This window comes from Hypanus sabinus, chromosome 2 (assembly GCF_030144855.1).
Source record: "Hypanus sabinus isolate sHypSab1 chromosome 2, sHypSab1.hap1, whole genome shotgun sequence".
Taxonomy (NCBI): Eukaryota; Metazoa; Chordata; class Chondrichthyes; order Myliobatiformes; family Dasyatidae; genus Hypanus; species Hypanus sabinus.
The window spans coordinates 156,536,616-156,557,443 of NC_082707.1; positions in this window are offsets into that span (position 1 = coordinate 156,536,616).

A 20,828-nucleotide genomic window follows, 5' to 3' on the forward strand; every position below is an offset into this window, starting at 1 on the left:
CCCAATCATCTGTATTCCCACTCATCTTAGCCCTGTCATACTTCTTGTTCTTTAATGCTATACAATCTCTGACTTCCTTTGTCAACCACTGTGGCCCCTTCCCCCTCTTTGAATCCTTCCTTCTCATTGGAATGAACTGCTTTTGCATCTTTTGTATTATCCCCAAGAATATCTGCCACTGCTGATCCACTGTCTTTTCTGCCAGGGCATCTGCCCATTTAACTTTGGCCAGCTCTTCCCTCATGGCTCCGTAGTCACCTTTATTTAATTGCAACACTGACACCTCTGATCTGCCCTTATCCCTCTCAAATTGTAGATAAAAACTTATCATGTTATGATCACTATTTCCTAATGGCTCCTTTACTTCAAGATCACTTATCAATTCCTGTTCATTACACATCACCAAGTCCAAAATAGCCTCGTTCCTGGTTGGCTCAAGCACAAGCTGTTCCAAAAATACATCCCTTAGACACTCCACAAACTCCCTATCCTGGGGTCCAGCACCTACCTGATTCTCCCAGTTCACCTGCATGTTGAAATCTCCCATAACGACTGCATTACCTTTAGCACATGCCAATGTTAACTCCCTAATCAACTTGTACCCAATATCCACGCTACTGTTTGGGGGCCTGTACACAACACCCATTAGGGTCTTTTTACCCTTACTGTTCCTCAGCTCAATCCACACAGACTCTACTTCCCCTGTTCCTAAGTCACCCCTTGCTAAGGACTGAATCTCATTTCTCACCAACAGGGCCACCCCACCCCCTCTTCCCATATTTCTGTCTCTACGATAGCACGTATACCCTGGTACACACAATTCCCAGGCCTGATCCCCTTGCAGCCATGTCTCCATTATCCCAACAATATCGTAGTTCCCCATTTTCATCTGAGCTTCAAGCTCATCTGTCTTATTTCTGACACTACGCGCATTCAAGTATAGAATTCCTAGCCCATTCCTCCTCTCTTTGCTTAAAACACCTTCTATTGTACCTAACCCAGCTCCTTGAACTTCCATCGGGTTAATTGCACCTTGAATTTTGATGACCTGCTCAAGATCACCCAAACCTTCTACACATTTGACCCCATGCTCCTTCTGACCAACCCTCTGTACATGTAACTTTTCCAACACATGTTCTGTCTCACCTTTCTCCTTTACACAATTAATATTTGGGAAATGTGTATTCTCCACCTGTCCCTTATCCTTCATCATATCATCTTCTCTCGTATTCTGGATCCCTGCCCCCTGCACATCTTGTTTAAATCCCCCCCGAGCAGCACTGGCAAACATTCCTGCAAGAATGTTAGTACCTCTCCAGTTCAGATGTAGACCGTCCCTTCGAAACAGATCCCAACGTCCCTGGAACAAAGACCAATTATCCAAAAACCTGAACCCTTCCTTCCTGCACCATGCTCTCAGCCTCGTATTAATGTGCATAATCATTCTATTCTTCGCCTCACTCGCACGTGGCACAGGTAGCAATCCCGAGATTGTCACCCTGGAGGTCCTGCCTTTCAGCTTCACTCCTAACTCCCTGAACTCTCTAAGCAGGACCCCCTCACTCACCTTACCTACATCGTTGGTCCCTACATGGACCACTACATCTGGGTTCATGCCCTCGTTCTCACGAATAGACTGCACCCGATCTGAGAGGTCCCGGACCCTGGCACCAGGGAGGCAACATACCATCCAAGACTCCCGATCTGCCCCACAAAATCTCCTATCTGCCCCCTTACTATAGAATCCCCTAAAACTATCGCTCTCTTCTCTTCCCTCCTCCCCTTCCTAGTTGAGGGTTCAACCTCTGTGCCAGAGGCAGGACCACTACAACTCATTCCTGGTAGGTCATCCCCATCAACAGTATCCAGTACGGTATACTTATTGTTAATGGGAATGGCCGCAGGGGTGCTCTGCTCTCTCTGCCTGCTCCCCCTGCCTCTCTGGACCGTCACCCATCTGCCTACTTCTTGGTTTTTTGGTGTGACTACCTCCTGATAACTCCTATCTATCTCTGCCTCTGCCTCACGAATGATCCGCAGTTCATCCAGCTCCCGCTCCAACTCCCTAACTCGGGCTGATAGGAGCTGCAGCTGGACGCACCTTTTGCAGGTGTGGTCATGAGGGACAACTGTGTTGACCCTGACTTCCCACATACTGCATACGGAGCACACCACTGCTCTGACTGTCTCCCCCATACCTGAACTGGATTGATAGAATAAGTCTAAAAAGCACCTAGCGACCTTACCTTCTTCCCCTCAGCGAGCAATCACACAGGCTTACCGAAGTCCCCTTATGCCGAAACCCACTTAGCCAAAGCCCAGGACTCCACTTCCATGGACTCTGGGGCCCACTCAACCTGCAAGTTACTCCCAAGTCCCTTTGCATCTCAGATTTTCAAATTTTCTCCCCGTTTAGAAAATAGTCTGCACATTTATTTCTTCTACCAAAGTGCATGACCATGTATTTTCCAATATTTTATTTCATTTGCCACTTTCTTGCCCATTCTCCTAATCTGTCTTATTCCTTCTGCAGCTTTCCTATTTCTTCAACAATACCTACCCCTCCATTAACCTTTGTATAACCTGCAAACTTGGCGACAAAGCTATCTATTCCAACATCTAAATCATTGATATACAACATAAAAAGAAACGGTTCCAACACTGACCCCTGTCGAACACCACTGGTGACTAGCAGCCAACCAGAAAAGGATCCTTTTATTCCTATTTGCTGACTCCTACCAAAGAATAATGCTCTAACCATAATAGTAACATTCCAGTAATACTATGGACCCTTAACATGGTAAGCAGCCTCATGTTTGGCACCTTGTCAGAGGCCTTTTGAAGTCCAAATTTACTGCATACACTGCATTCTCTTTATCTATCCTACCTGTAATCTTCTCAAAGATTTTCAACAGGTTCAACAGGCAAGATGTTCCCTAAAGGAAACCAAGCTGACTTTGTCCTATCTTGCCATGCGTCACCAAGTACTCCAAAACGTCATCCTTAAAAATTGACTCCAAAGTCTTCCCAACCACTGAGTTCAGGCTAACTGGTCTATAATTTCCTTTCTGTTGCCTTCCTCCTTTCTTAAAGGGTGGAGTGACTTTGCAATTGTCTAGTCCTCCTGAGCCATGAACCATCCTGCTCAATCTTTGAATGTCCAATGATTCTTGAAAGATTGTTACTAATGCCTCCACAATCTCCACTGCTACCGCTTTCAGAACCCTTGGGTGCAGTTCATCTGCTCTGGGTGACATATGTACCTTTAGGTCTTTCAGCTTTTTGAACACCTTCTCCTTTATAATAGTGATTCCTCTTCCCTTACACATTTCAGCACCTGGCACATTGCTAGTGTCTTCCACAGTGAAGATTAATGCAAAATACTTATTTGGATATCTACCATCTCCTTGTTCCCCTGTTATTAATTCTCCAGCTTTATTTTCTAGCAGCCCTATATCCACTTTCAACTCACTTTTATTTTCTGTATACTTGAAAAAGCTTTTTCTATTCAACTTGATATTGTTTGCTAGCTTTCATATTTCCAACTTTTTCCTCCTAATAATTCTTTTAGTTGTTTTCTGTAAGCTTTTAGAAACTTCCCAATCCTCTACCATCCTGCTATTTTTTGCATTGATGCATTGATGTATCTTTTGCTTTGACATTAGTTTTGACTTTCCCTGTCAGTCATGGTTGTACTATTTTGCCATCTAACTATTTCTTTGTTTTTGGAATACACCTATTCTGCACCTTCCTCATTTTTTCAGGAACTCAGGCCATTGTTGCTCTATTGTCATCCCTGCCAGCGTTTCCTTCCAATCCACTTTGGCCAACTCCTACCTCAACTCATCTCCATACTGCTATGTCAAACTTCGTTTTCTCCCTATCAAATTTCAAGTTGAACTCAATCATATTGTGATCACAGCCTCCGAACAGTTCCTTTACCTTAAGCTCCCTAATTGACTCCTGTTAATTACATAACACTCAATCCAGTATAGCTAATCCCCTAGTAGGCTCAATAATAAACTGCTCTAAAAAGCCATCCTATAGGCGTTCATCAAATTCACTCTCCTGAGATCCAATACCAACATAATTTTCACTGCTACCTGCATGTCAAAATCTCCCATGACTATCATAACGTTGCCTTTTTGACATACTTTTTCTATTTTCCATTGTAATCTGTAGTCCACACCCCAGCTACTGTTGAGAGGCCTGTATATAACTGCCGTCGTGGTCATTTTACCCTTACAGATTCTTAACTCAACCCACAAGTATTCAACATCTTTCAATCCTATGTCACATCCTTCGAATTATTTGATGTCATTTTTTACCAGCGGAGCCATGCCACCCCCTCTGCTGAACTTCCTATGCCTCTGATACAATGTTTAACCTTGAAAATTCAGCTCCCAACCAAAACCATCCTTCAGCCATGATTCGGTGATGAGCATAACATCATACCTGACAATCTGTGAAAATGTAACAAAATTATCCATCTTATTTCTTATACTCCATGCACTGAGGTATAACACTTTGTATTTGCTGACCTTTTTGGTTTTGTATCACTAATGCACTGATATTTACCCTGTTGTTCTGTCATCTCCCTGCCCTTCCTGACAGTCTGACTGCACACTATCTTTGCTTTTATATCATCCGTCCTATCCTGAATCCCTCTTCTCCGGTTCCTACCCCCCTGCCAAATCAGTTTAAACCCTCCCCAACAGCTCTAACAAACCTGTCCTTGAAAATATTGGTCCCCGTCAGGTTCAGGTGCAACCCATCCCTTTTGTACAGGTCATACCTCCCCCAGAAGATATCCCAGTCATCCGAGAACCTAAAGCCTTGCCCCCTGCACCAGCTTCTCAGCCACACATTTATCTGCCAAATCATCCTGTTTTTACCCTCACTGATGCATGGCACAGGTAAAAATCCAGAAATTGCTATCTTGGAGATCTTGCTTCTCAGCTTTCTACCTAGCTCTCTAAATTCTCTCTTCAGGACGTCTTTCCTTTTCCTTCCTGTGCCATTGGTACCAATATGTACCACGACATCTGGTTGGTCTCTCTCCCGCTTCAGAGGATGCTGTCCAAGTTGCATGCCATCTTGGACAATGTCTTCCATCCACTCCATAATGTACTGGTTAGGCACAGGAGTACATTCAGCCAGAGACTCATTCCACCGAGATGCAACACTGAGCGTCATAGGAAGTCATTCCTGCCTGTGGCCATCAAACTTTACAACTCTTCCCTCGGAGTGTCAGATACCCTGAGCCAATAGGCTGGTCCTGGACTTATTTCCACTTGGAATAATTTACCTATTATTATTTTTTAATTATTTATGGTTTTATATTGCTATATTTCTACACTATTCTTGGTTGGTGCGACTGTAATGAAACCCAATTTCCCTCGGGATCAATAAAGTATGTTTGTCTGTCTGTCTGTCAAAGTGCTGTGGACACGATCTGAGACATCCTCAAACTTGGCACCTGGGAGGCAACATACCATCCGGGTGTCCTGTTCACATCCACAGAATCTCCTGTCAGTTCCTCTGACAATTGAGTCCCTATTACTACCCCTTCCCTCTTCTCCCCCTTTCACTTCTGCACTACAGATCTATGCTCGGTGCCAGTAGCCTGGTTTCTGTGGCATTCCCCATTCATCCTCCATGACAATATCCAGAAAGGTATACTTATTAGTGAGGGGAATGGCCACAGGAGTGTTCTGCATGAACTGCCTATTTGCTTCCCATTTCTTCACCCAGCTACTCGCCTCCTGTAACTTAGGGCTGACCACATCCCTGTAACTCCGGTCGATGATCTTGTCACCTACCTGTAGAAACTAAAGGTCATCCGGCTGCTATTCCAGATCCCTAACACGGTCTTCAGGGAACTGCAGCTGGTTACACTTCACCCAGATGTAGTTCCCTGGGAGACTCTGGGTCTTCCAGGACTCCAACATCTGACATGCAGAACACACAACGGCCATTTAAACCACACTAAGTACCTCTGACACAGTACCCAATGACAACACCTCTTCCAAGGTGAAACCTCCTTTTGAATGCAAGGATGAAATCTGCTGATGGATTACACATAAACAAAGAAAGTATAGTGCATAAATCAAATAGTGTAAAGTACAGAACAGATTAATCAATGACACTTTGAATGTGATGTGGTAGGGAGTTCAGAAGCCTAATGGCCTGAGGGAAGAAACTGTTTCTCATTCTGACTGGTCTTGTTTTCATGCATTGGAGTCTCCTGCCTGATGATAGAAAGTCAAAGAGGATGTTGGATGGGTGGGTGGGGTCCTTAATAACACTAAGCGTCCTGCATACACAATATCCCTGATGGATGGTAAGTCCTATGATCCTCTCAACCAGTCTTCACGGTCCTTTGTAGGGACTTCCGGTCCAGTGCTCAGCTGCTCCCATTCCAGATGGAGATGCAACTTGTCAGGATGCTCGCAATGGTGCTCCTGTAAACCGCAGTTAAGGGTGGGGCAGTGGGTGGTGGGAAGCCTCGCTTTCCTCAAACTCCTTAGGAAGTGGAGACATTGCTCTGCCTTCTTGTTCAGGGAGGCGTTATGGAGGGACCAGGTGAGGTCTTCCATGATGTGAACTCCCAGGAACTTGGTGCACTTAACCCTGTCTACAGAGAAGCCATGTATTCACAGAGAAGGTGAATGGAAATAAAGCAGTTGTTCAATAGAAGAATGAGTTCAACTAGATAAACAAAAATTGTGACGACCCTATCTGGGCCTCTGTTCAAGGAAGAAGCAGAAGTTCCAAAGGCCATCCTGGTGTAAAGAACTGCGTGTGAAAGTGAGCTGGTTGGGTACTATGAACTTTAACTCCTGAAGCCACTACTACTGAGATCTCTGTCTTTGTTCTTTCACCTTGTTCTAGCGAAGCCCAGTTTAGGAACCCTTGCCTCTAACTTCCACCCTGCCCTTAAATTTATGTGGTCCAACTCTGACATCTCTCTCCACTTTCTTGATCTCTCTCCTCCATCTCTGGAGTCAAACTGTCAACCAGTATCTTTTATGAGTCTACTGAATCCCATAGTTATCTTGGCTATACCTCTTCCAACCCCGTCTCCAGTAAAAATATTAATCCCTTTTCTCAGTTTCTATGCCTCTGCAGATCTGTTTCCAAGATGTAGCTTTCCATTCCAGGACAACAGAGACGTCCTCCTTCTTCCACGATCTCCAAAGGGACCCTACCACTAAGCATATCCTTACCTTCCCTCCTCTACTTTCCGCAGGGATCGATCCTTCCCTGATTCACAGGTCCATTTGTCCCTCCCCACTAATCTTCGTCCTGGCACTTATCCCTGCAAGCGGCCTAAGTGTAACACCTGCCCATTCACTTCCTTCCTTACCTCCAATCAGGGCCCCAACCAGGTCCTTCCAGGTGAGGCAACACTTCACCTGTGAATCTGCTGGGAACGCCCACTGTGTCTGGTCCTCCCGATGTAGAGGTGTAATCTCTACATTGTCAAGACTCATTGTAGATTGGATAACCACTTTGTCAACACCTCCACGCCATCTGCCACAAGTGGGACTTCCCGGTGGCCAAACATTTTATTTCCGATTCCCATTCTTATTCGGACGTGTCGACCAATGACCTCCTCTTGTGCCAAGATGAAGCCACCCTCAGAGTGGAGGAGCAACACCTTCTATTCTGTCTGGATAACCCTCCAACCTGATGCTATGTATATCAATTTCTCCTTCCGGTGAATAAATTTCCTGCCTTCTTCTGTTCCCCACTCTGACATTTCTCTTCTTCTCACCTGCCTATTACTTCCTGCTGGGTCCCCTCCTCCTTCCATTTCTCCTATTGTCCAATTTTCTCTCCTATCAGATTCTTTCTTCTCCAGACATTAACTTTTTCCACCCATCTGGCCTCACCCGTCACCTTCCAGCTAGTCTCTTTTCCCTCCCTCCACCTTTTTATTCTGGCATCTTCCCTTTTCCTTCTCAGTCCCGAAGAAGGGTCTCGGCCTGAAATGACTGTTTATTGTTTTCCACAGATGCTGCCTGACCTGCCGAGTTCCTTCAGCATTTTCTGTGTGTTCTCTAGGAATCCAGTCTTACTTTGCATCCAGACTCCTGCAGCCCTTGGGATTCAATATTCATTTCAACTATGTAAAAGCCGTTCTAATTTGTGTTGTAATTAGCCAATTCCGATGTAAATTCATCAAACTGTAATAGTAATTTTCAATTTCACTGATACTGCCAGAACTGCTGAGTAGTTGCAACATTTTATTCCTGATTTGCATCACTCCGTTGTTTGATTATCCATCTCCTCTGCTCTTATCATCCTCTGTCTGTACCTTCTCCAGATAAATTAAATACCATTACCAGACACTCACCGCTCTCTGTCCGATGGCATTAATATCATCATTGTCATTTGGATCATCTTGGACTCCATCCTATAATAAACATTCCCTTTATCCTCCATACCCCTCCCTCTTTTCAGCTTAAACTAGGTTTGTCTCTCACTATTTCAAGTTCCGTTAGAAGATCATTGATATGACTTGTTAGCTGTTCCTCTCTGTCTTTATGCTGCCTGACCTGCTGTGCAATCTCTGTTTTTATTTGAGTTTGATTCTGCCCTTCCCAAGAGATTTCCTGCTCCAAAGATGGGTCTGTGCACCAGGTGAACGTATGGGTACACTAAATCAGGGTGTTTCTTCCTGCCTTTCAACTTAAGTGTTAGCAGTAAAACAGCATAAAAAACGATAAGTCAGTAGATTACTAAGAATTGCAAACACTTACCTGATCACTTTGTACCCTCTCCTGTCTGAGCTACTTCTTTTGCAACCCTGGGTAATCATTTCAAAAAGGTATCCTTCAGATGTGATGACATGCAACCCCTGCTGTTGCTAAATGACATGCAACATGTCTCATAGATGTGACCTGGACACTTTGAATATCACAGGCCGTCATAACTCAATCCATTTTCCAAATACTATGCTATCAGCTAACGCTGTTAATCACTTTAATACTGGAGACACTAGGACTGAGGAATTTGTCACATTTTATACTCCTCTTTTTGTTTCAGTACACATTTTCAAATGTCATGCCAATAATTACTTGAATAATAGTATATGCTTGAACTTGTGATAACATTATTGCTAGGTGCTTAATGTCTTTTACATTTTAAACCTCACTTTCTTCAGCAAATTCATTGGCACTTGGGCATGTGCTTGCTTCATTGGTAATTGAATCATAGGTCAGAATTTGAATTCCTGTGGCAACACTTTACTTGATAAAATTTATTATTGTGTCGATGTAATTTTTACACAGTACCTCACAATTATTAAGTACTGTGTTAAAATGAAAATGCATTTGAATCTAAATTATAATGATTTGCATTAAATAAATAGTTGGCATCAGGTCACACAAGTTGTAATGACTCTTGGGCCTCAGCAGAACATGACAGTTTAAGCCAATGAATAAATAGCATACTCTAAAAGATGATACAGTAATGTGAAAGTTTTGTTCTGTTGTATGAACATTAATGTGCTGTAGAAGAACATTTCAACCTCTGATCATTTTAAAGTCTGCACAGAATTATTAATCAGACAAAATCTGCTGAAGGGTCGTGGCCCAAAACGTCGATTGTTTACAATTTTCCATAGACTTCTTGAGTTCCTCCAGCATTTTGTGTGTGTGTGGCTCTGGACTTGCAGCATCTGCAGATTTTCTATAAAATGGAACTGAAGATTAGTTTTAGTTTTCCCATGTACATCGAAAGATCAAAACATGCAGTGAAATGCATCATTTGTGTCAATGAACAACACAGTCCAAGGATGTGCCGGGGGCAGCCCGCAAGTGTTGCCTTGCTTCTGGAGCCAACGTAGACTGTCCACAACTCGCTAACACTAACCCGTACACCTTTGGAATGTAAGAGGAAACCGGAGCATCCAGAGACTGTACAATCACCATAGAGACAGTGGCCAGAATCACACCTTCATTGTCAGTGATGTAAAATGTTACGCTAGGTACTACACCATCATACCACCCATGAACTAATAAAATTTTACATACAATTTAGATGTGGTAAAAATATTATAATTAAAATAGATATCTTCTATTGTCTGCTACTCCATTTGTCTGCCCAATGGCACTGACCTGCACTGGTTCTCTGAGCAAATAGCCATCCTTCATATGGGGCCTAAATAAGAAGGGTCAGTGAACTATTTTATCATGGCCACATGGTTAACTTTTACAATGCTATTATTTGGCTGTTACTCTATACATGGTCAGGGTTGGATTAGTATTATATTATCAGGAGTGAGAGCCTTGATTTTAGCCCCAGCTTATCACAGGGATATGGATACATGGGAAGCTCCATAACTGGGCTGAACAAAATTTGGTACAGAGCTGGAATTAAAAATGGAGCAGCTTCTCCAGAGAGTGGTGGGTGCACTGCCAGCAAAGGTGGTAGAGGTGGATACAACAGGGTCTTTTAAGAGACTCTTAGATAGCGATATAGAACTTAGAAGATTAGAGGATTAAACAGAAGGGAAATTCTAGGCAGTTTCTACAGTAGTTTATATGGCTGGCACAAGATTGTGGGCTGAAGGGCCTGTAATGTGCTGTAGATTTCTATGTTCTATGTTTCTCCCTCACTATAAGTGCCATACCTGCCCCCACACCTCCTCCCTCGCTTCCATTCAGTGCCCCAAACAGTCCTTCCAGGTGAAGTGACACTTCACTCGCGAGTCTGTGGGGTCATCTACTGTATCCAGTGTTCCTGGTCTGACCTCCTGTATATTGGTAAGACCCAACGTAGATTGGGAGACTGCTTTGCCAGGCACCTGCACTCAATCCACCTGAAAAATGGGCTCTCCCCATAGCCACCCATTTCAATACCACTTCCCATTCCCATTCTGGCATGTCAGTCCATGGCCTTCTCCACCGCCACAATGAGACCACACTCAATTCAGAGGAGCCACACCGAATGTTCCGTCTGGGTAGCCTCCAATCTGATAGCATGAACATTGATTTCTCGAACATCTGGTAATTGCCCCCCTCACTAATTCCCATTCCTGTTTCCCTCTCTCACCTTATCTCCTTACCTGTCCAAGACCTTCCCCTTCCCTTTCTCCATGGTCTTCTACCCCCTCCTATCAGATACCAGTTACTCCAGCACTGTATCTCTTTCACTAACAAACTTCCCGGCATTTTACTTCACCCCCTGCCTCTTTCCCAGTTTCACTGTTCACTTGCCACCATGTATTTCTCCCCCCACCTCCTTACTCTGATTTCTCCCCTTCCTTTCCAGTCCTGAAGTGTCTCAGCCCAAAATGTCAACTGTACTCTTTTCCATGGACGATGCCTGGCCTGTTGAGTTCCTTCAGCACTTTGTGTGTGTTGCTTAAGAATGGAGCATTTCAATCAGTCCCATACAGTATCTTGTAGGAAAGATTGTCCCATGATTTTTATAAAGGATATTAAAAGAGATCATTTTGGAACAGTTTTAAGTTGATCAGCCTGTGGGGACCTAATACAATTTTTAACTGGTATCAGTTCCATCTTCTGCTCATACTTTAGATTTAATTACTTTACAAAGTCAAATTTTTAGAAGTTATTAATGGTGGAATGTTTAAAATTATGTTGAAACAGATATTTATTTTACCAGCATCAAATTAAATGAGTGTTATAAAGCTGAAATCTCATTAAAGTTCCATTGTGTTCAGTGATTTTGTAATCTTTCAATGATAAATGCAAAGCCTTTTGTGTGAAATGCTAAATATGTGTTGTAACATAAACACCAACAATTGAAACACTCTTGATGCATTTCCAGTATACGAATAAATCTGTAATAAATGCAGACATGAGTAATAACAATGTTAGGATTAGAACATTACCGCAAATGACAGACCATTGCAATTATTTTATTTTTTTCAATTGACTTTTCCTTGAGTTCACATGTATGTGCTGTGAATTATTAAATGAAAATTTGGATGAGAATATTTCTGTATATTAGATAATAGCTTTAAATTAAATTGTACTTACAAAATACACATTCTTACATTGACTTCTATCCACAAAATGTCTTATGTTTGAGATGTTATTTATTACTCCACTTAATCAGACTGCTTGCTAGTCACTTTCTCCCTCTCCCTCTCGCTCTCCCTCACCTTGTCCTTTTCTTTCTCTCCCTCTCCAACCTCAGTGCCTCAACCCTCTTGGAAGCTAACAGCTTTTCAGCACAGAAACAACTTGTCCTTTTTGGCTCATCTGGTCCATTCCAACCAAGGTACCTATGTACTTAATCCCAATTTCCCACATTTTTCCCCAACCTCCCCTTCTGGCCCAATGGTCAAAGTCACTTAGATCACATTGTTTTCCCATTCTGAAGTTTGATCTAAACAACAACTGATCTCTTGACCATGTCTGAATGCTTTAATGCACTGAGTTTCTACCACATGTTTGGATGTTTAGATATTGGCATTAACGAGCAATTGTACAGAAATACCTAACAAAATGGCCACTGAGTGCCCCCCCTCCCCCACCCCGCCACCTAGTTGGTTCATACTAGATTGCTACAGTGGCTAAACATCAAGATAAATTCGGAGATTTGCAGCTTGCATTATCAAACACGTATTGACACTGCCTAGTCAAAATGCTTTTATCTATGAATATCTCATAATCACTTCAATAAGTATCTAGATTTGGCAATGAATATCGCAGTTATATAATACTTGATGTAAGTAGGAAATGCATAGATATATTAAATGTGCCAAAGAATATAAAGCATATTTTGAATATGCTAGCACACAAATGAAAGATAAAGACTTTATTAAATATTTAGTTTATAATCAATTTGATGGCATATTTCAATTAATCCTTTTAATTTTAAACAATATACATACAATTAGTTGACAAATGCTTATGAATATATTTTATTGTAATCATGTTAATATCCTCTGTACGTCTATTCAACCATAACATTCCAAAATTACACCTATTTTGTAACATAATGTTAACTTTTCAATAGCAATCTTTCACCATCAGGGAAAGCCCAATAACTTTTTTCCTTTCAGAAAATCGGATGTTTGACACATCCCATGTGCTTGTTGTGATTTGTTTTCCAGCGTCAGCACTTGAGACAATTTTTTTGCTGTGATATCTATAGTACATTGTAAAATGGAGAGTCACTGCAGGAGCTCTTTTCTTACCATGTTATTCCAGAGGCAAAATACTAAAGATGAAAGCAATAACAGATAAAGGCATTGCTTATAGGCCTCAAGCCACCATATAACTTTAGATGCCTAGATGACCTTTATTGGCATGTACTTGTTAGCTTGAATGAACCACCAGTCCACTGAATAACAGGTAAAGACATGTGAACAAAATGTTCAGCTTGAAATTGTGATTTTGGAATGATTGTGTGTATTTTTAATCTGAACTTTGCTATGATTCTCAACTTTGCAAAGAAAACAATATGAACAAGGTGTATTCATAAGTACATTAGTGATTAATATGTTTCCACAATATAACGATCGAATAGCTTGAGATGAATTGCATTACCTCTGTTCATATTTCTGGCAATACTAGCATTGTAATTGAAGAACTCATTTGCATCTCAAAATATCAATATAACTTAACAATTGGGGAGATTTTTAACCTGTATTTGCTGTAAAAGACTTATAGTCAGGCCAATTGAAAGCAGTTTACCATTTGGAATGTGAAAGGCTTGCTTATTTTATAGATCATATTGGATCTAAGAGTGTAAATCAAGATCTTATTTTCTGGAGTGCTTGAATGACACTGTCAAATGTGGAAATCTAGTTATCTAATCTCATTCCTGTTTGAATTGCTTATGACAACAATGCCAATGGAGGTTCTAAGACTTGTGGAAGAGGACTTTAAAACGTAGGTTCACAACATTGCGTCCTCGTGGAGACAGGAGGACTTCCCAAGGAAAGCTCAGAGATGCCAGAAGTCAGCAGACAAATCCAATTGTGGTCATGAAAGGAAAAATTATTGCCTGGGTCCTCCTCAACCACCTCCTCCCAGAGTTTGGATTCCATCCATTTATAGGCACAACAGATGGATGGTCATCATTGAATGATTCCAAGATAAATAAAAGAATGGCATCAACCACTGTATATAGACATTTCGGACTCACAGAAGTCAAGACAGTTAAATGAGAAGGGACCATATTGCATCATTTTAGAACTTGGTCACTCTCAGAAATTTCATCGTAATGAAATACACACAGTGATCTTAACTTTTAAGTCCATAACAAATTCATTCTGCATCAAAGTGGATGCAGTGAATGTTGTATATTTGGACTTTCAGAAGGCTTTTAACAAGGTGCCACACATGAGGCTGCTTACCAAGATAAGAGTACATGGTCTTACATGGAAGTTATTGGCATAGTTGAAGCTTTGGGCAATCGGTAGGAGGCAGCAAGTGGGAATAAATGGATCCTTTTTTGGTTGGCTGCCAGTGACAAGTGGTGTTCCACGGGGGTCGGTGTTGGGACCACTTCTTTTTGTGTTGTATATCAATGATTTAGATGATGAAATTTGCAGATGATGCGAAGATTGGTAGAGGGGCTGGTAATGTTGAGGAAACAGGTAGGCTGAAGATTAGGAGAATGGGCAAGAAAATGGCAAATGAAATACAATGTTGGAAAATGCATGGTCATGCACCTTGGTAGAAGAAATAAACATGTAGCCTATTTTCCAAGAGTCTGTGATGCAAAGGGACTTGGGAGTCCTTGTGCAGAACACCCTAAAGGCTATCTTGCAGGTAGTCAGTGGTGAGGAGGGAAAATGCAATGTTGGCATTCATTTCAAGAGGTCTAGAATACAAGAGCAGTGATGTGATGTTGAGGCTTTATAAGGCATTGGTGAGGCCTCACCTTGAATATTGTGAACAGTTTTGGGCTCCTCATCTAACAGGAGATGTGCTGGCATTGGAGAGGGTTCAGAGGCAGTTCACAAAGATGATTCTAGGAATGAAAGTGTTACTATACGAGGAACGATTGATAGCTCTGGGTCAGTACTCACTGGAATTTAGAAAGATGAAGGGAGGATCTCATTGAAACCTTTCAAATGTTGAAAGGCTGAGAGAGAGTAGATATGGAAAGGATGTTACCCATGGTGGGGGAATCTAGGACAAAAGGTCACAGCCTCAGGATAGAGGGGTGTCCATTTAAAACAGAGATGCAGAGAAATTTCTTTAAGAGGGGGTGGTGAACTTGTGGAATTTATTATCACAGGCTGCTGTTGAGGCCAGGTTGTTGGGTGTACTTAAGGCAGAGCCTGATAGATCCTTGATTAGACATGGTATCAGAGGTTACAGGGAGAAGACCAGGCAGTGGGGCTGAGGAGGGGAGAAAAGGATCAGCCATGATTGAATGGTGGAGCCGATTCGATGGGCAAAAATGACCTAATTCTGTTCCTACGTCTTATTAGCTCACACACAAAACTGCTGGAGAAACTCATCAAATCAGACGGCATCTATGGTGGAGAATAAACAGTTGATGCTTTCGTTCAAGAACCTTTATATGGTCTGGAAAGGAAGGGGGCAGAGGCCAGAATAAAAAAATAGGGGAATGGGAAGGAAACAGTCTCAATGTAGTCTGGTATCAAGAAGGTTGCATCCTTCTCCCAACATTTCTCTTAGCTGTCTACCATTAATTTTACACCCCACTTCCAACATGCATATTGTACACTGAAGCAGAGATAATCAGCAGCACTTGGGAAAATGTTCAAGCTAATTCACCTTAGCTCCAGAAGCAAGGTATTCTTGCTTCATTCTCAGAGCTGAGGCGGGTAGATGGGGGTTTTTATTTGTGCATATTGATAAGCCAGGATCCAAAACTTCCCCAACACTTTCACTGGTGCACTTGCTAATCATCCACAAAATGAAGTTCTTTAACAACCTGCCCTCTTGAGAGAGCATTGTCCCTCAGCAATAAAAATCATCAGAGGGGATCCTGAAAAACGTGTATCATCCCCTGTATCTCAATAACCATTGCCGAGTAAAGGCAGTTATCGATGACAAAAAAAAATTAACCGATGTCTTCAGTGCACCAGTACAGTCTTTAGCCATCTGAGGAAAAGTGTCTGAAGATCAAGACCTCAAGCCCTGCACATGAAGGCTCATGATTACAGATGTTCTGAAAGCCTTCTTGAAAAAGAGTTATATCCTCACTAACTTATTGGGATTGTTAGTGTATGGCATTTGGAATAGTATCAGAAACCTTAACACTCTTTGTCAGGACATCCAGAAGCCTAGTTTAAAAGCTTTTACTATTTCCCACACTATTCCCACATTAAATCTGCCAGGAATTCCCTTCTCCAGTTAGGACAACACTCACTAGATCCTCATAGCAGCAATACACATTACTTAGTAACTCTGCCACACAATAATGATCATATGAAAGGCATTGTATAAATGCAACCTCTTACCATCCCTTATTTTCTATGCCCACTTTGACCACCAAAACGTGGAGGAACCATCACAAACTCCCACAACCCCCGATGATTCTATGATTTCAGTCTCTGAGGTCAACATGCAAGCAGACTTCAAGTGGTGAACCCACGAAGGCATACTGCCCAGACAAGATACATGGCCAGTTACTAAAGACCTGTGCTGGACAACTGGCTGGAGGGTTCACTGAGATCTTTAACCTCTCACTTCAGCAGTCTGAGGTACCCACTGTTTCAAGTAGGCTTCAGCTATACCAGGTTGAACATGGTGACCTTGCCTCAAATGCTATTGTCAAGAAGCACTTAGATCCACAGTGTGAAATTCTTTGAGAGGTTGGTGATGAAACATATCAACTCCTGCTTGACAAGCGACTTGGATCCATTCCAATTTTCTGACTGGAAGAACAGGACCATAGCAGATGTCATCGCATTGGCTCTTCACTCAACCCTGGAACAACTGGTCAGCAAAGATGCATATTGTACATCAGAATACTTTTCATTGAGTAAACTCAGTATCCAATACCATCATCTCCTCAAAACTATTCAATAAGCTGCTAGACCTTTGGCCTCAATACCTCCTTGTGCAATTGGGTACATGATTTCTTCACTTGCCGATCCTAGACAGTTTGGATTAGCAGCAACATCTCCTCCACGATCTCCATCAGCACAGGTACACCACAGGGCTGTGTGCTTAGTCCCCTGCTCTACTTGCTCTACACTTATGACTGTGTGGCTAAGCACAGCTCCAATGCCATATTCAAGTTTGCACACAACACTGGCTGAAGCAAAGTTAGTGACGAATCAGCTTATAGGAGGAAGATTGAAAATCTGTTGAGTGGTGCTATAACGACATCCTTTCTACTCCATGTCAGCAAGACCAAGGAGCTGATTATTGACTTCAGGAGGAGGAAACTGGAGGTCCATGAGCCAGTCCTCATCGGGGGATCAGAGGTGGAGAGGGTCAGCAACTTTAAATTCCTCAGTGTTATCATTTCTGAGGATCTGTCCTGGGCCCAGCATGTAAGTGTAATTATGAAGAAAGCACAACAGTGCCTCTGCTTCCTTAGGAAATTACGAAGTGTCGGCAACACATCTCAAACTTTGACAAACTTCTATAGCTGTACAGTGAAGAGTATATTGACTGGCAGCATCACAGCCTGGTATAGAAACACCAATGCCCTCGAATGGAAAATCCTATAAAGTAGTGGATACGGTCCAGTCCATCACAGGTAAAGCCCTCCCCACCAATAGGCACATCCACATTAAATGCTGTCACAGGAATGCAGCATCCATCATTATGGATCCCTACCATCCAGCACATGCTCTCTTCTTGCTGCTGCTATTAGGAAGAAATGACACATTCAGGACTCACACAGGTTCAGGAACAGTTATTATCCCTCAACCATCAGGCTCTTGAACCAAAGGGGATAACTTCACTCAACTTCACTTCCTCTTCACAGCTTTACTTACCCCAGCATTGAAATGTTCTCACAACCGATGGACTTTCTTTCAAGAACTCTTCACCTCAGGTTCTTGATATTTATTGCTTATTTATTTATTATTTTTTCTTTCTTGTTATAGTTGTACAATTTGTTGTCTTCTGCACACTGACTGAACACGAAAATTGGTGCAGTCTTTCATTGTATCTACTATGATTATTATTCCATTATGGATTTATTGAGTATGCCCACAAGAAAGTGAATCTCCAGGTTGTATGTGGTGATATGTACTATGTACTTTGATAATGTATCTACTTTGAATTTTGTATATGAAGTTGAAGGAATGTTACACGAAGTCGGTATTCTTGCAGTGTACTTTAAACAGAAATAACACAAGATAATGAAATAACATTAGTAAATAACGAATTAGCACATTAATTAACAGGAAAAAGAGCTGAAAAAAAAAACAAAGCCATAAAAATTGTAAAGAAAGAAGCATTTTAAAAACACATCAATGGAGAACAACATTAAAGTTTCCTTCCCCAAGCTCACACTGTGTGGTGTGGACACAGTTGAGAATCGTCAACAGTGAGTTTTGAGCTAAACATTGATAGCAATGTCATCACAAATCATCAGACTAAGTTGCAAATGGATATCAACCAAATCATTCAATAATTTTGTTGTTCCCTTATCCCCAAACAGAATAGCTTTCATTATGCAATCTATATATAGGCTTAGACAACACACACAAAATGCTGGTGGAACACAGCAGGTCAGGTAGCATCTATAGGGAGAAGCACTGTCGACGTTTCGGGCCAAGACCCTTCTGCCTGGCCTGTTGTGTTCCATCAGCATTTTATGTGTCTTGTTTGAATTTCCAGCATCTGTAGATTTCCTTGTGATAGGCTTAGACATTCATTAATGCAGATATTCTGTAATGCATATTTTTTTAAAGAATTATGGTTCTAATTGGTGCATAAAATCAACTGCATATAATGTATGCACTCTATCAGCTCCATTGTTGGGGAAACCCATCACCCAGTCCATGCTCTCTTCTTGCTGCAGGTACAGGAGCCTCAGGACTCGCACCACCAGGTTCAGGAACAGTTATTACCCCTCAACTATCAGGCCTCTGGAACCAAAAGGGATAACGTTAATCAACATCATTGAAATGTTCCCATAACCTGTGGACTCACTATCAAGGACTCTTCGTCTCAGGTTATCAATAATTATTGTTTATTTATTTATCAGTATTAATTCTTTCTTTTTGCATTTACACAGTTTGTTGTCTTTTGCACACTGGTTGAACAACCAAGTTGGTGTGGTAATTCATTATGGTTATTATTCTATTATGGACTTATTGTGTATGCCTGCAAGAAAATGAATCTCAGAGTTGTATATGATGTGATATATGTATGTACCTGATAACAAATTTACTTTGAACTTTGAATGGGGGTTTATTGTATGTTGAGGATATTGAAAGATTTGATTGAGTGGTCAAAGACACACATGAAGAGATAAGGACAATCATCATACAAATCGCATTGGATGTAAACCATTTTAAAATTAGGCCTCACTTCTGCAGCTAATATACAATATGGACCATGTGTGGAAAATTAGGTCTGAATAAAGAAAGAATCCAAGACAATATGCGATTCAAGTAGACCAAACTACACTGAAAGAAAAATACTTGGAGTCAGCAGGGTTGCAATGCCAAGAATCAGCCCTGAACTGTCCAGTGGAGGTCAAACTTCCTCTGGGCAAATATTCTAACGTGTGCTTAAAATGAAGAACAAACTCTATGCCACAAGCATTGCGTCGGGGTGGCACGATAGCGCAGCGGTTAGTATAACGCTTTAGAGCGGCAGCACCAGGGGTTCAATTCCTGCCACTGTCTGTAAAGAGTTTGTACGTTCTCCACTTGACTGCGTGAGTTTCCTCTGGGCGCTTCGGTTTCCTCCCAAATTGCAAAGGCATACAGGTTAATAGGTTAATTGATTGCATGGGTGTAATTGGACAGCATGGGCTCGTTAGGCCGGACGGGCCTGTTACGTTACTGTATCTCTAAATTTTAAAAAACTGGATTACACCAAACCTATTTGCACCATTTTGTAAACAATTAGGGCATGATCCTGAAAATTTTTATGTCCTTTTGTCTATTGCTATAAAAGGACTCTTTTGTTCATGGCAGCGACAGTACATCTATTCATGTGGCAGTCTGACCAATGGATCATCATGAAAGATGTCATTGGAATGATATGTTTTGAATATTTTACTAACGGATTGTGGATAATTCTGACCTACTTTGCAGGACCAGCAGGCTGACTGGCAGCCAGAGTTCACCAGTAAAACACAAATGAGGTCCACTTCCCAAAATGTTCTAGCTGATCACTTAAGACACGTGAAATGAGTACTACTCAGAGGTTGCAACCTGATTTTAAAGCAGTCCAATTTCTAGACCAAATGCATCAATGCTCTTCAGAGATCTCGTTTGTGACACCGCTCATTTCTTTTCTGCATTAGTAGGAAGATTACACTTCTTTCAACAAAATGCTCCATATAAGACGACAAGACTTGAGCCTATCTGTACTTCATTCTTCTGCTGGGTTTTGTTCTGGATTGGCGAAATGAAATCAAAGTCTGGTGCATTGGTGAGCTGATAATTTGGGAGATTTGGTATCTTTTAATGCTGAGGATTTGATTTATATGTTTTACTGGTATAGATTTATATGCTTTGTTGATTTCCTACTGCATTTTTATCCACATCTTCTCCGTCATTATTTTTCTTCACCAAGAAGTTTTATGTTGAATATAGAGCTTTTTGAAGAGGAAAATGGATTAAACTGAGCGTATTATCAATGGTCTTCCAAACACTAAATTGGTATACTAAAAAATTCACATGAAAAATGTACTTGCTGGTTAACTATTATTATGAT